The sequence below is a fragment of the Triticum aestivum genome, chromosome 2A (genome assembly GCF_018294505.1).
Source record: "Triticum aestivum cultivar Chinese Spring chromosome 2A, IWGSC CS RefSeq v2.1, whole genome shotgun sequence".
Classification (NCBI taxonomy): domain Eukaryota; kingdom Viridiplantae; phylum Streptophyta; class Magnoliopsida; order Poales; family Poaceae; genus Triticum; species Triticum aestivum.
In genome coordinates, this window is record NC_057797.1 from 764,635,625 (window position 1) to 764,652,553 (window position 16,929).

Consider the following 16,929-nt stretch of genomic DNA (forward strand, 5'->3'; position numbering starts at 1 on the left):
TATAAGTATTTAGTTCTAAGTAGAAATGAAAAAATAATGACACTAGTAAAGTCAATCACAAACTTGAGATTCACACAAATTTCAAAGAATTCAAATTTTAACTATTCTAATTTGAAAACTAATGGCACTAGTAAAGTTAATCACAAAGTTGAGATTCACACAAATTTTAAAAAATTCAAATTTTAACTATTCTAATTTGAAAACTAATGGCACTAGTAAAGTTAATCACAAACTTGAGATTCACACAAATTTCAAAGAATTCAAATCTTAACTATTCTAATTTGAAAAATAATGACACTAGTAAAGTTAATCATAAACTTGAGATTCACACAAATTTCAAAGAATTCAAATTTTAACTATTCTAATTTGAAAACTAATGGCACTAGTAAAGTTAATCACAAACTTGAGATTCACACAAATTTCAAAGAATTCAAATTTTAACTATTCTAATTTGAAAACTAATGGCACTAACAGAAAGTTTATAATTTTTTATATCTCTGTGCAGAAAGATTGTACATAGTAAATATAATACACAAAGTGTTTTCACACAAATTTAGTAAACTAGTGATTCACACAAATTTTTAAAAATTCATATTTAAACTATTCAAATTTTAAAGCTAATGGCACTAACAGAAAGTTTATAGTTTTTGTGACCTAAAAGAAAAAATAAATCACTAAAAAACTATAAGTATTTAGTTCTAAGTAGAAATGAAAAAATAATGACACTAGTAAAGTCAATCACAAACTTGAGATTCACACAAATTTCAAAGAATTCAAATTTTAACTATTCTAATTTGAAAACTAATGGCACTAGTAAAGTTAATCACAAAGTTGAGATTCACACAAATTTTAAAGAATTCAAATTTTAACTATTCTAATTTGAAAACTAATGGCACTAGTAAAGTTAATCACAAACTTGAGATTCACACAAATTTCAAAGAATTCAAATCTTAACTATTCTAATTTGAAAAATAATGACACTAGTAAAGTTAATCATAAACTTGAGATTCACACAAATTTCAAAGAATTCAAATTTTAACTATTCTAATTTGAAAACTAATGACACTAGTAAAGTTAATCACAAACTTGAGATTCACACAAATTTCAAAGAATTCAAATTTTAACTATTCTAATTTGAAAACTAATGGCACTAGTAAAGTTAATCACAAACTTGAGATTCACACAAATTTCAAAGAATTCAAATTTTAACTATTCTAATTTGAAAACTAATGGCACTAACAGAAAGTTTATAATTTTTGATATCTCTGTGCAGAAAGATTGTACATAGTAAATATAATACACAAAGTGTTTTCACACAAATTTAGTAAACTAGTGATTCACACAAATTTTTAAAAATTCAAATTTAAACTATTCAAATTTTAAAGCTAATGGCACTAACAGAAAGTTTATAGTTTTTGTGACCTAAAAGAAAAAAATAAATCACTAAAAAACTATAAGTATTTAGTTCTAAGTAGAAATGAAAAAATAATGACACTAGTAAAGTCAATCACAAACTTGAGATTCACACAAATTTCAAAGAATTCAAATTTTAACTATTCTAATTTGAAAACTAATGGCACTAGTAAAGTTAATCACAAAGTTGAGATTCACACAAATTTTAAAGAATTCAAATTTTAACTATTCTAATTTGAAAACTAATGGCACTAGTAAAGTTAATCACAAACTTGAGATTCACACAAATTTCAAAGAATTCAAATCTTAACTATTCTAATTTGAAAAATAATGACACTAGTAAAGTTAATCATAAACTTGAGATTCACACAAATTTCAAAGAATTCAAATTTTAACTATTCTAATTTGAAAACTAATGACACTAGTAAAGTTAATCACAAACTTGAGATTCACACAAATTTCAAAGAATTCAAATTTTAACTATTCTAATTTGAAAACTAATGGCACTAACAGAAAGTTTATAATTTTTGATATCTCTGTGCAGAAAGATTGTACATAGTAAATATAATACACAAAGTGTTTTCACACAAATTTAGTAAACTAGTGATTCACACAAATTTTAAAAAATTTAAATTTAAACTATTCAAATTCTAAAGCTAATGGCACTGACAGAAAGTTTATAATTTTTGTGACCTAAAAGAAAAAAGAAATCACTAAAAAACTATAAGTATTTAGTTCTAAGTAGAAACGAAAAAATAAATAGAAAAAAAGAAAAAAATGCCACCTACTGGGCCATCACGGCCTGAATACGACTAGAAACCCAACCATGGGCCAGGATTCAGGACCGCAGCAGGACCAGTAGGCCCACATGCATTGCAGTGTCCACTTAGGTCCATTAGCCTGCATTTCAGAGGAGTTTGAGAGGGAAGAGGCAGCGGAGCTTATAAACAGGTGCTGGCCACTCTCAACTAGCGAGGTGGGACTAAACTCCTACCAACCGGGGCAGCACAAGGCCTTTGGTCCCGGTTGGTACCACCAACCGGGACTAAAGGGGGCTTTGGTCCCGGTTCGTGGCAACAACCGGGACCAATGCCACCTTTAGTCCCGGCTGGTGGCACCAACCGGGACCAAAGGCCGCCGCTTCTCGCCATTTGGGCTGCCGAAAAGTGACCTTTGGTCTCGGTTGGTGGCAGCAACCGGGCCTAAAGGTCGCATTCGTCCCGGTTTCTATCACGAACCGGAACCAATGCTTTGTCTATATAAGTAGCACTTGTGAAATTTTCCATTCAGTTCGTCTTCCCCGCCCGACGCCGCCGCCAGGCTGCCCCTCGATCTGCGCCTCGCCGTCGCCCCTGCCTCCGACGCCGTCCTGCGCGGCCCAGACGCCGTCGCCGCCCCGTGCCCCCTGCCTCCTCGCCGCCCGACGCCGTGCCCCTCACCGTCTCCGTCGCCGCCCCTGCCTCCTCATCGCCCGTCGCGCCGCGTCCCTCACCGTCGCCGTCTCCGCGCCTCTCACCGTCGCCGTCGCCGCGCCCCTCACCGTCGCCCCCGTGTCCTGCTGGCCTCCTCGTCGATCGCCGCCCCTGCCCGTTACTTAATTTCCTAATTTAGATGTGTAGTTAATTTAGATGCGTAATTTAGGATGTATAGTTAATTGAGTTGTTGTAGTTAATTTAGATGCGTAGTTTAGATGTATAGTTAATTGAGTTGTTGTAGTTAATTTAGATGTATAGGTTAGATGCAAAAGTTAGAAATTTTTTTCTGTTCATACAATTTTTTGGTGATATTATTGTTGCATATGCAAAAGTTAATGGAATTAGTTAGAGCTAGGTAAACTTGTTTATTTTTAGTAAGTACTACATTATTCTATTTATAGTAAGTGCTTAGTAGTTGAACTAGTTGATTTAATAAAACTGGTTTATTTTACTATAGAAGTAGTTTATTTTTAGCAAGAAAATTAATAGAACTAGTTTATTTTTTTAGTTAAAGCAATTATTCCCGCATCGACGTGGACGATGCCTATCCCGCATCCTCGTCGTCGAGTCGGCGGAGGACGACACCTGCTTGACCAGATGGGCCATGTCCGGGGCTGGGCTCCGCCGGGGTGGTACTGGGAGGCGCTACCTTCCGGGAGGTGTAGCTTGGTGAGGAGCCAGCCCGTCGTTGACCCGATCCTTGTTTGGTGGCGGTCGCGTGGGCCAGTGACGGTGCCGAGGCTTCCGGACACCGCGGAGGTGGTACGTCACCGTGTCAGCGAGGAGGACCAGCACGTCCGTCGCTACATGGTTGCGTTGGAGGGCAGGTTCGAGAATACCTGGCAGGTTCTTCAGGGATCTCACTGGAGCTATGATCCTATGATGGTTCCTTCCCTTTGGGTGTCCACTGCCCGCGCCGATACCCGTCGGGCGCTACGGTTCTAGCTGTACTGGCGATATGTATGATAGTATTCGACGTGTATTAGTGATAATATTCGATGTATGGACACATGGAGATGATGTAGTTTTTTTATAATTGAATGCATCCTAATTTGAATACTACTTTATTTTGCGATTTGATTTTTCTTATTGAATGCTCAAATTGGAGAGCACTATGCAAGGCATATGCATATGATTAGTTGAATAATAATGATCTAATTTAGTTTTTGTAGTATATATATATATATATATATATATATATTTAATTGTACATTTTAATCTTTGAATTATGAACGTATAGTAAATGTCATCATCGGACGACGGAAGTCTCCCGGGGGAGTGCGACTGGTGCCACGACGATCGATGTCTGTGCGACAGGCCTCACCTGAACGATGATCGACGCTTCAGCATTAAGCTCGAGGAGACCTTCGAAGTTGAAACGTTACGCAACGACGACAAGTGTTTTTTTCATAATTAAGCATGACTTCAACTATTTCAACGTGTAATTTTCATCTTTTACAATTCGAGTATAGTTTATCCCATGCCATGCAAGACGCTATGTCTTGGAGATGATGGATTTTGAAGACCATGAAAATTTTGAAACGAAGAAAATTCACTTAAGGACCCATCATGATGTGGATTTTGAAGTAAAGTTGTATAATGCTGAGAGCGTAACCCATTTTGGTTGCAAAAATTGGGAAGCATTTTGCAAATTGTATGGTTTTGATGAGGGTATGCTTGTCACCATGGATCTTGGTGATCCTGAAATCGAGCAAGACAATATGAACATTTGGGTCCTTGTTGATACGCCTCCAGTTCTACCGCTATGTGTGTTTCTCAAACATAGTTAATTATTAACTAATTTATTTGTTCATTTCAAAATAGTTGACAGCTTATTTCCATTGGCGGCTTATTTTGAAGTATCAAAGAATGTGCAGAAGATGATAGATAGAACTTACTACACCGATGGCTCTGAGTTAACTTACAAGGAGAAAACTCATCTGGTTGGATTTTGTAATGATCTTGAGAATTACAATATCTACAATCGAACTCCTCAACATTATGGTCAATACGTGCCACTAGTGCACGTGTTGAACTACGGTAACTACTATGAAGATACCCTGGTAAGATTTTTTACTATTACGACATACGTGCATCTTTTGCATATTTCTATATAAAACTAGTACTTCATTGCTAACTATGAAGTTATTACTATGTTTTTCAATAGATAATCCCAGAGGATTGTGTGCCTCATCTGATGTATGAGCATGGTCGCCTTGATGTTTTGAACATATATCCAGGTCATCCTACGAATCTCAACTGTCCATACCGGATTTCTAAAAGAATTGAATACATGCAAATCAGAGAATGGAAAAAATGTATGGACACTCGTAAAGAAGTTCTTGGACGCAAAAGGAAGCGGGGCGCAAGAATTGGAGACAGGATGATCTCCATTCTCCATAATGGAGAGTCAGGGTCTATACTGTTTTATGCTATTTTACCTTAAAGAGGGTATTTAGGTCCTAACTAATACTGATGATCATGTGCTAAGAACAATTAAGTAGGGTTGGGTTCGATGACTATGAGGATGATGATTGTATGACTTGTTATTATAATAACGAGTAGAAGTTCTGTCATGATGATTAGTAGGACTTATTATTATGATGATGCATGATGTGAGCATGAAGAGTTATTATATATATATATATATATATATATATATATCAGTGGGTGAAATGAATATGGATTGGATTGAAGTGAAGGCAACATGCATGTGGTGCATGTCGAAAGTAGTGCTAATCCAAACTTGATCAAGTTAGGATTAATTAGTATTACTTTCGACATGCACCACATATGTTGCCTTCACTTCAATCTAAGCCATGTTTAGGCATAGCATAGCGTTGGTATAAACCAAGCACGGAGATATAAGAGAGGACACTTCTCTCTATTAGCTAGCTAATAACAAACTAAATTAACCCCAAAACCCCTAAACAAGCCCCTTTCAAAAAAAAACCAGCCACAGAAATGCTGACGCGTGGAGGCCTATTGGTCCCGGTTGGTGCCACCAACCGGGACCATAGGCCCTCCTGCCTGGGCTCACCACGCAGGCCACGTGGAGGCCCATCTGTCCCGGTTCTGGTTAGAACCGGGACTAAAGGGTCAGGGTATTAGTAACGACCCTTTAGTCCCGGTTCCAGGGTTCTGGAACCGGGACAAAAGGCCCTTACAAACCAGGACAATAGGCCCGTTTTCTACTAGTGGTAGTATTTTGCGTTGGGAGAAAAAATCAATGTAGTTGCCTCAAGCTACTTTTTCTGATGGGACATTTATATCCATATGCCATCATTGTACATGCGGTGCGCGCCACTTGATGCGGTACGATGTGATGATCAAGCTTTCGCTCTTCTACTAAAAGCCATATCTTGTACTAATCGTCTACTCGTGCCACTGTTCTGCTGGGGCTGGATCCAGGCGTTGCACCAACATAATTCAGGCCTTGGGCTTTAGCAACTGTTTTCCCATTCACAACTTGTGCTTTCATTTTTTTATTTATCATATATGGTGTTTTCCCCCCTTGGGCGGCTCCGTGTTTCCCAGACCTGATGGTGTGGTGATTGTTGGGCATGACCTTGATGGGCAGCAGCGGCGTGTCCTTGACAGGTGCAGCACCGTGGCGATGGGAGCAAAGCAAACTTCCTGCAGAGACCACACGATCAGATCGGTAGATGAAGAAACAAATCCAGCATAAGAAGATAAGGGAGGGGAGGGACGAACAAGGCTATATCTCCATGGTTTGGGCGCGAGCGGCTGCTCCAGGGAGGGAGTCGCTGCTGGGCGGGAGGGGATGGTCGAAGGGGCGACTTCTCCGGCCGGATGGGCGGCGCCGCGGCGGAGGCTAACCCTCCTCTTCAGATCCGAGGTGGGGCTTCTGCTGGTGGCGTCCATGGCCTTCCCTGTGAAACAGAGAGGCCGCAAGGTGACGGAGGAGGGAAGGGAAAAGTAGAGGAGGAGGAGGAGGGGATGGGGACGAGACGAACCTCGCCAAGGACGTCGGGGAAGAGACAGCATCCGCGGCGATGGCTAAGGTTAGCCGCTTGCTGGTGGGTGGGTCGGGCGAGGAGCACCAAATCTAGTCGGTGGAGACGGTGCAGCGGCCAGAGGAGAGCCTGGTGGAACTTCTCGATCCGGATGGGGAGAGGAGCTACTCGATCCAGATGGGGAGAGGCATTTGTGTCCCGGATCTCACGGGAGGAGGGGCTATGCGCCCCCCTGATCCCGGATCCATGGCCGATGACGGGTGTAGGTCTGCTGGGCACCGTCGAATCCCGCCTTAGGTCGCCGGGATTGGGCGCCGGAGGTGGCGGTGGGAAGTTGGATCTGGGAGTGGGAAGAGGGGAGAGGATCTGAGGTGGGGAGGGGAGGTGTGGCGGAGGTGGGTGGCGGCGAGGGGACTGGTGGGTGGCGGCGAGGGGATGGGTGGAAGAGGTGGAAGGGGATCGGCGGTGTTGGGAGGAATCGATGGGGGCGGCGGCGCACGGAGGAGGGCGCGGCTAGGGTTTGGACGAGGGACGAGAGCTGCGCAGATTCGGGAGGGGGATGAGAGGGATGAGGGGTAGAGGGGGTGGGGGAAGAGGGCTGCCGTCGGATCCAGGCCTATCCAACGGTGGTCGGGCATGATCCGCGTGAGGTGCTCGTGGACCAATCAGAATGCAATAAAGGCCTTGATGATTTTATGACCATATAAATAGGTCGTAAATAATTAAAAATAAGTTCTTTTGCAGGAAAAAAGCATTTTTCGTTGTTGAAGTATAAAATATAGTTTTGTTGTGACGAACCTACCAACTCTATGTATTAGACCAAATTTTATGTATAATTGACCAAATGATTTTATGTAAAATGCTTTTAATCCACGAAAAATTCATTTTTCATTTTTTCGAGTGCCCAAAATGAGTTTTTTTGTGAAGGACCTATCATATATTTGTTGTAAAATTGGACCTAATCAATTTTATAAAATACTAGGCCATATATAATGCACAATTGACTAAATGGTTGGGTGAAAAAAGTTTTGATCCACCTCTGGTGAAAAAGACAAATTGCCATTGATTCAGTTGGAAACGGGTCAAATTTGAACAGTAGCTGCCTCATAGTTTGCTTTTTATTTTTTCCAAAAATCATTTCTAGGTACATAAGTATCTATTTAATCAGAGAAACGCCAAAAAAATTCCAAGATTCAATCACTAGCTATGAACGGTCAAGCCCGTCGTTTTGACCGCATTTTGAAACAGGCATAAAAAATTCAAAAAATTGGAAAACCTTCGCATTGTGTCATTATATGTGACCAAGTTTCCAAGAAAAATAATAAACTTGTAATACGGAAATTATTTTATAAAAGTGTTCTTAGAAATGAGCTATCATGCGTGAAGATTCATGGCATTCAAGCCAAATGATCAATCTTATGGCCACATTCATAGAATAGTTTGTTCAAATGATCTCATATTGTGCACAAGGGTGCATCTTGGAATTCCAAACAATGTTGCCTAAGGAAGTTTTCATTTTCTTTGCACGGAAAATTCATTTTCCATTTTTCGAGTGCCCGAAAGGAGGTTTTTTGTGAAGGACCTACCAAATAATTGTTGCAAAAATGGATCAAATAAATTTTATAAAATACTAGGACATATATAATGCACAATTGACCAAATGGTTGGGTGAAAAAAGTTTTGATCCACCTCTGGTGAAAAAGACAAATTTGCGCCGATTCAGCTGGAAGCGGGTCAAATTTGAACTGCAGCTGCCTCATAGTTTGCTATTTACTTTTTCCAAAAATCATTTCTAGGTACATAAGTATCTATTTAATCAGAGAAACACCAAAAAAATTCCAAGATTCAACCACTAGCTATGAACGGTCAAGCCCGTCGTTTTGACCGCATTTTGAAACGAGCATAAAAAATTCAAAAAAATCAAAAAATTGGAAAACCTTCGCATTGTGTCATTATATGTGACCAAGTTTCCAGGAAAAATAATAAACTTGTAATACGGAAATTATTTTAGAAAAGTGTTCTCAGAAATGAGTTATCATGTGTGAAGATTCATGGATTTCAACCCAAACGCTCAATCTCATGGCCACATTCATGGCATAGTTTGTTTAAATGATCTCATATTGTGCACAAGGGTGCATCTTGAAATTCCAAACAATGTTTCCAAAGTGAGTTTTCATTTTCTTTGCACGGAAAATTCATTTTCCATTTTTCGAGTGCCTGAAATGAGGTTTTTTTGTGAAGGACCTACCATATATTTGTTGAAAAATTGTACCAAATCATTTTTATAAAATACTAGGACATATTTAATGCACAATTGACAAAATGGTTGGGTGTCAAAAGTTTTGATCCACCTCTGGTGAAAAAGACAAATTTGCGCCGATTCAGGTGGAAGCGGGTCAAATTTGAACTGCAGCTGCCTCATAGTTTGCTATTTATTTTTTCCAAAAATCATTTCTAGTTACATAAGGACCTATTTAATCATAAATACATGGTTTGGTGGCGATACGTCGAGGTTTGGGCGGTGGCCGAGGGCCCCAACTCTAGAGCGCGTAAACTCGCATGCCCGTCGCGTGGTCACCGCGTGACCGTAATGTTGCCATGTGTTCTGGGTGGCCTAGGAATGTCTAGTGGGTTGGGCATTCCCCAGGTTGGTGCTAGAAAGAAAATTACAACATAAGATTCTCACGAGGAGACCGATCGATGCTCAAACATGAATTAGCAGCCAAGTGTTTGATTAGCGGTACGGAAAATGCACATGGCAGATGGCCGTGAGTTTTGGATGAGGATGATCATCTACTAAGGAGAATGTCTTCACAAAGTTTTAGCTCAAAAGGAGGATCCTAGGTGGTACTTGCTTTGCAAAGTACCACGCTGGACAAAAATATGAATGTTGAAGCTGGGCTCAAAATAATGAATGGAGTGAGCTGAAATTTTGTGGATGATGGTTATTTGGGCATAGGAAAGCATTGTAGAAAATTGATACCATTTGGACATGCCAAAGTAGTACTTCCTTCACAATGCTCTTCTATGGACAGAAACTTGGGAAAACTAGTGAGAGAGATTGGATGAATGAAATGAGCTCAAAATTGGTGTAGGTAAGTTACTTAGGTATGGTCATGTTCTGGTAAATTTTTAGATTATTTGGGTAAGCCTAGCTAGTACTTACTTCACAAAGCTTCTCTCGAGGTAGAAACTTTGGAAATTTCCCGAAAAAGATTTACTAGGAAAATTGAGCTGAATATTAGCATGTAGCAATGATTTGGGTATGGAAGAGTGCCCGAAAAGTTTGAGGGTAATAGGAGGGGTATATATAACACTTGCTTTGCAACGTGCCAATTTGGCCATAAAATATAAATTGAACCTGGGCTCACATAGATGATTTGACTGAGCTGCAATTTGGAGGAGGGTGATAATTTGGGCATATGAAGGAACTGTATAAATTTCATGACATTTAGAGATATAAAAAAGGTACTTCCTTCACAATGCTTCTAGGTGGACAAAAACTTTGGAAATTTGCCGAGGAAGATTTGCTAGGCAAATGGAGCTGAATTTTGTCATGCTGTAATGATTTGGATAGGAAAGAGTGCCCAAAAATTCCGAGGGCAATCAAGAATATATAAATAGCACTTCCTTCATAAAGTGTTGTTGTGAACAGAATAGGAAAATGAATATTGTTGAATTAGTTTTGAACTAGGCAAGGAAGGATTTTTACATATTTGACGAAGATATGCCCCAAAGAATTTATGAGATTTTTTTGGGAATTTTGGGATTGATAGAAATATAGGTTGCTTCATAACCTAGGGCAAAAACTGCCACATGGACATGACACATAGGCAAAACTGATGAGATGGCGCCTAGTAATCACAACCCACCATAATCTACAAAGCTATGACCATCTATATTGGTCATTAACAACTAGAAATAAGGTAGCGGACTAGCACTGTTTGCTTTGTGACCATTTCGTGTAAGGAAATTACGACCTTTCTGACCAAAATGGTCGCAATGGTTTAGGGTTTGGAGCCCCCTGAACAGCTTTTGACCAATTGGTCTAAAATGGTCATAAATTTATGACCAATTCTTCGAGGGTCATTGATAGAAGGTCATAAGTTGACATATTTCTTGTAGTGGGTACGAGAGGTCTCGCGATTTGAATGTTGGGTACGAGAGGTCTCGGGTGGCGGAGATGGTGGCAAGGTTTAAAGGGATGGTCGGCGCAACATCCTGCAACATTTCATTTGCATACTCCTATCCCGAGCAATCATAGAAATAAAAGAAATTTGTGAAACTATGTTAGAAATATCTATTTATGTGGAGAGATGAGGAAGAATGCAGCTCTCATGATATCATTTTCATCCTCAGCATATTAGTAACATTGTGAGTATAAGAATGTTGATTATCTGCATTGTCGCCCGTATCAACGCACGGGCACTCTACTAGTAGTTCTTTATGTTGCAAATTGAATCCGCACTGAAATTATTATTGTACCATGCATCAGGTGGCCGGTCTGGCCTGGGACAAAATGGTGGGGGGTTTGATCAAACTATTCAATGAGTGGGAAATTCAGCTACTTGTGCTCCTTAGCTTCACGATACAGTTGTTCCTCTTGTTTGCTGGTAACCTTCGGCGGCGCAGGTCCAGCGGGTTCGTAAGGGTCCTCATTTGGTTAGCTTTCTTGGGGGCTGACTTGATAGCAGTTTATGCCCTCGGCCTTCTGGCACGACAAGAGAACAATATCAACACCATCATAGAGAGGGGAAGTCAACCACTAGCTTTCTTTTGGGCACCATTTCTCCTCATCCATCTTGGTGGGCAGGACAGCATTACCGCCTTCTCCATGGAGGACAACAACTTGTGGCCGAGGCATTTGCTGAATCTGGTGGTGCAAGTTGTCCTGGCTCTCTATGTTTTCTGGAGATCCACCAAAACACTACACGACATGGGGCTTCTCGTTTCAGGGGTCCTTGTGTTTGTTGCTGGAATTATCAAGTATGGAGAAAGAACATGGTGTCTTAAGCGTGGGAGTCTTAGAGGCCTTGAGAACTTGCCACGGCTCCTAACAGTATGGGGGTCACATGAGGATCCTACAATTCGGGGTTATTCTGAGGCTGTTTATGATGCTCTCAGGTCAGTGTCATATGCCCTCCACATCTTTTCAGCACGTGGTTACTGTACGACAAACTTCTACCCGCGAGGAGATATCAACCAAACGGTGAAGATAGGGAGGCTTTAGCTTGGCCTAGTGTACGACGAGCTCTACACAAAGGCTGTTGGGCTCTTCCACGCAATTGTAGACAAACAGAGGTATGCCAAAGTCGACATTGCAATCACCTATTCACTATTTATCGGAGGATTTTTCATAGAAGTCTGGTCAATAATACTTAATTCCACGGCATCACCACGGACGTGGTTGATGTTGAAGCGCCGGAACTGGGAGAGGCTTGCAAAGTTGTCCTGGTTTATTTTTTCCAATGATATTATTGGCTTGTCAGAGAAGAAGCAACGGTGGCCAAGTTCAATGATCGGACAGTACGACCTTGTAGGTTGGATGAACGGTACCCGAGGGACTACATTCAGTCAACGAGTGATGACCATGGTCATATGGGTGTTCCTTGGTTTGTTTGGTGGCAAGAAAGAGAATATATTTTGGATGAGCAATGTGTTAGACGCCTGGTACGTGGATGCCGATGAGATGACCATGGCGTGTGTTGCAAAGGAGATTATTGTCTTGGATAGTGAATTCGAGGGGATGCCCACTCGAGAATGGCCAAATCTTGGCTCGATGTTGGCAAAGAGGATGCATGGTTTAGAACGCTCTTTTGCTGACAATGTTGTGGAGATGCATGTTCTGACTGATCTTACTCTTGAATAAATACTCCCTTCTTTCAGATTCAGACATGGTAGCATCACGAGAAGATGATGGTAGTATGGTGCGGGTATGCCATAAACTATCCAACTATATGATGTACCTTTTGGTTGCCCACCCATCAATGCTGCCACTCACTACCAGCACTGCAGATCTGTGGAAAAAATTTCAGAGCCCATATATGCTGAGCAATTTGTCTAAGGAAATGGACAAGTATGATCTCCAGCCAACCAAGGAAACAATAGAGGAGATGGTATACATGTGGATGAGGATTCTTCTCTACGCCGCTGGCAAGTCTCGAGCAGAGTTGCACGTGGCGCAACTGGCCGACACGGGAGGGGAGCTCATCACCTTTGCCTGGCTAGTCATGGCTTTCTTCCAGATTGGTGATACCCAAAGGAGAAGGATTTCTATCATGAAAACACCTAATAGAGAGGCCAACGCTGAAATGATGGGTTATGCCTTCGACAACATTGCAAGTACAATCGAGCATGGAACTAGGCACTAGGTATGTACTCCCTCCATTTCTAAATGTAAGTTTTTTTTAAACATTTCAACTGGACTAAACATACGGATGTATGTAGACATATATTTTTTTTTTTGGCCTGCGTCCAGGGCGACTCGGGGGCGATACCTCCAACCCTAGCGCGCCGCCACCAGGCCGTCACATCGCCTGCGCCGCCGCCGGAGGACGCCGCCGGGCGAAGCCCGCGCGGCCGACGGCGGCGGCGGGGCTTCTCCTCGTGGCTCCCCTGCGTCCGTGGGCGGCGGCTCTCAGCGGGATCTCGCGATGCTCTGGGAGCGCGTGTGCCTTGGCGTCCAGATGCGCTGCGGCGGAGCTCGGCGAAGGGTGGTGGGGCGCGGTTGCTGGTGCTGATTGTGCGTCATTCGCGGCCGTGTCGGACGCGGCCGGCGGGACGAGCGCTGGCCAGGACGTTGGTGCGCGTGTTGGGCGTTGTCTCATGGGCGTCTACTACATCCTTTGCTGGTGCTTGGGGATGGGTCGTCGGACCTTGCTCTGGTGACCTCGCCTACTCTCGTCGGCGCGCTGGGCAAGATGCATGCATTCTTGGTGATTGATGTGATGGGGAGGGCTTGAGGGAAGCTGGGGAAACCCTGTCTCGCTTCGTGCGAGCGGCGACGACGACACCCTTGGGTGCCGTTATCCTTGCCGAAGGCGTCGCTACATTGATTCCTCCTCCCCTCATGGTCTTTGCTCCGGAGAAATCCTTGGTCCTCTCGCGGGACAGACAATGGCGGCGATTTCCTCGTCGTTGACCTTCTTGAAGGCATTGTCTTGGAGCTGACTCGATTGCCGGGGCAAGTGGTTGCTTGTTCAGCGTTACTTCGGAGTGAGATTTATGGACAGTGGCTTGATGCAGAGGGCATGGATGTGCAGCGGCAACGGTGGATTTCTGGCTGGGCTGAGAGTCTCTTGTTGTGAGATGGCAGTGGCCATGATCTCATCTGCAAGTGTGGGGGCAACAATGTCTTCCTATTGCGTCATGGTATGGCGGTTTACCCCTCAGGCGCATAGGCGAAGACGTGGTCCTGCACTGCTAGGTGATGGCCGAGATGGGACTAGAAATCTTGGATCTTCAGATCGGGCGGCAACGACGAGTTTGTTTTGTTGCATGATTCTGCCGCCAAGGACGAGGACGACGAAGCATGAGGATGGCGCGAAACTGTTGGAGCGACCCGATTCGGGATTTGATGGTGTGGGTGACCATCCTCCCTTGATCTCTGCTGCAAAGTGCGACGACGACCTTCATTGTTTGGAGTTCTTGGTGGCGACCGGTTCTTGTCGTGGCTTGACTGTCTGCTTCTGCGAGCATGGGCTTTAGTAGCGTGACACCACACGTCATGACCATGCTATGTATGTAGCTGCTGGGATCGCGGAAAGTGGTGGCGACATCATTACTGATGTCAAAAGATGATTGGTGCGGATATGGTTGCTGCTGTAGATTGTTGATCACTGATTTGATCGCTTCAGAGTTTTCTTTTTCTTTTTTTAGTCCACTAAGGCATAGCTTCGGTCATGTTTGATTTTGCTAGTTGCCGGTGTGATTTTCGTGTGTGTGCGTTGGTGTTGACTGTGTGCATCCTAATTATGCAGAGGTCGGGTGTGGGCTCATTGTGTTTGTATTCACTTGATGCTTCATTTTGAGTTAATAAAATCCACCCTTCATCGGAAAATGTAGACATATTTTAGAGTGTAGATTCACTCATTTTGCTCCATATGTAGTCACTTGTTGAAATCTTTAGAAAGACTTATATTTAGGAGCGGAGGGAGTAGTAAACTGCTGATCCTACTTCTTCCATCGTTTATTTATTTGTGAGTAATTCAGCTACCTCTCCTCACTAGCAAGTTGTGTCCAATATTAGTCTTCTTCTTTATTTTTAAGAAAACCCCCCTTATTATATTGCACCTATATATGTTTCATTAACTCCACGTTCTACCGCCATTGAGAAAACAAGTCCTAACCTGACAAGGTGACCCAGTTGTTAGGTCCATGTGTCATATGACTAGGAATCAGCATGTACGCTGCATATCCCCCCAAAAAAACATGCACGCCGCATCAAGTGAGTTTTTTTTTTGCGAGATGCATCAAGTGAGTTAATAAATGGTTAAAATAATTTTCAGAAATATTATGAAAAGTCACGCCTCGTTTAACTCCGGTTAGCCGGTACATGTTCCAAGTAGTTTGTAGAATTATAGAGGATTATTTATTTATTTATTGAGAAGAGTAATTGAATATAAATATTCCTTGTGGATATTACAACTGGCCTTCGTCGTCACCGGATGAAAGGGCCGTCGTCATCGAGTGAAAATCAAGCAAAGCTACCGTCCGTGCGTACCTACAGCACGCAGATTCCAAGTGCTTGTTTTATTTTGTTCATTCACATGTGCCCTGCCCACGTCCAGGTCCAGGTGTTTCCCTTCAATACATTCTGCTTGTGTGTGTGCTTTTGCTTAAAATGGTTTTGCTGTCTTCTAATTTGCGTGTCATCAAACAAAAGGCCCTGTATATGTGCTCGCACCGGGCTTGTATTTTTACAATTGAATTATATTGAATTGAAACCTCTCTAATCATTTGTATTTATATCTACATACTATAATATAAAGTCTGTTCAACACTGCCGGATGGGGGTAGGGGCCGGTTTCGCCTGCTCGTCCGTCCCTGCGCCTGCACCGGCACGCGCTCACCTCTCTGTTCCGCAGAGGCATCGAGCGGTAGTTGACGCTCCTAGACGACTGCAGCCCGATCGACATGGCCGGCGGCGGAGCCCATCCGCCCTTCTCTGCCGCATGGCTCGCTCGCTGCAACCGGAGAGGATCGGATTGGATCGGGGCAGTTTCAGGCCTTCTTTACAGGTCAAATGCGTAAATTTTTTCAAATTCAATTTTTCTCTCAGTGTTGTGTCTTTTTTTAGAATTTGAAAACATTTCCTCACATTTGCAACCTTTTTCAATTCGTTTGTGAACTTTTTCCAAGAAACGAAAAGTTTTTCATATTTGTGGACTTCTCTCAGTTTTTGTGAGTTTGTTTAATACATGATTTTCCACATTTTGTGAACTTTTCTTCAAAACATGATTTTTTAAAAATTCAAAAAGGTTTTCCATATTCTTAGAGTTTTTTTTTTCAAATTTGTGATTTTTTTAAAAGCGCAAACTTTTTTAAAATATATGATTTTTTTCTTCAGATTTATGATTATTTTGTAAAGTTACCGGTCAACCGATGAACGAATGAGCAATGTGGGAGAACACCCGAGCGAGGCAATAGCTCGCGTTTTGGTGGGTCAGCGCACGCGAGAGAGGCGCCACAAGCTCTAACTCTCCTCCTGCGCCTGCAGCTTGCACGCAACGCTATGTTGTTTTGCCCGCGACCCACTATAGTACAACAGATTCATCAGTAAGTCATTTCTCAGCTCGGGCTCGTCTACGCCCGATGAACACTAAATTTCTGGGCACCGAATCGCTGCTTCCCAGGTTCATCGCATACTGCAATTTGGTAGGGCATACATTACAAGAATCAACAATCTTGAGAAAAGCACTGCAAAATGCAAATCCTCAAAGGGCCCTGCTGGCTGCTAGCCGGTTGAGCTCGCCGTCGCGAAGACATTGACTGTTGACAGCACATAAAGAGTGTTTTGTGAGCACCCAGGCGTGCTTATCATGACGCTTTGAGGTGCTGAGCAT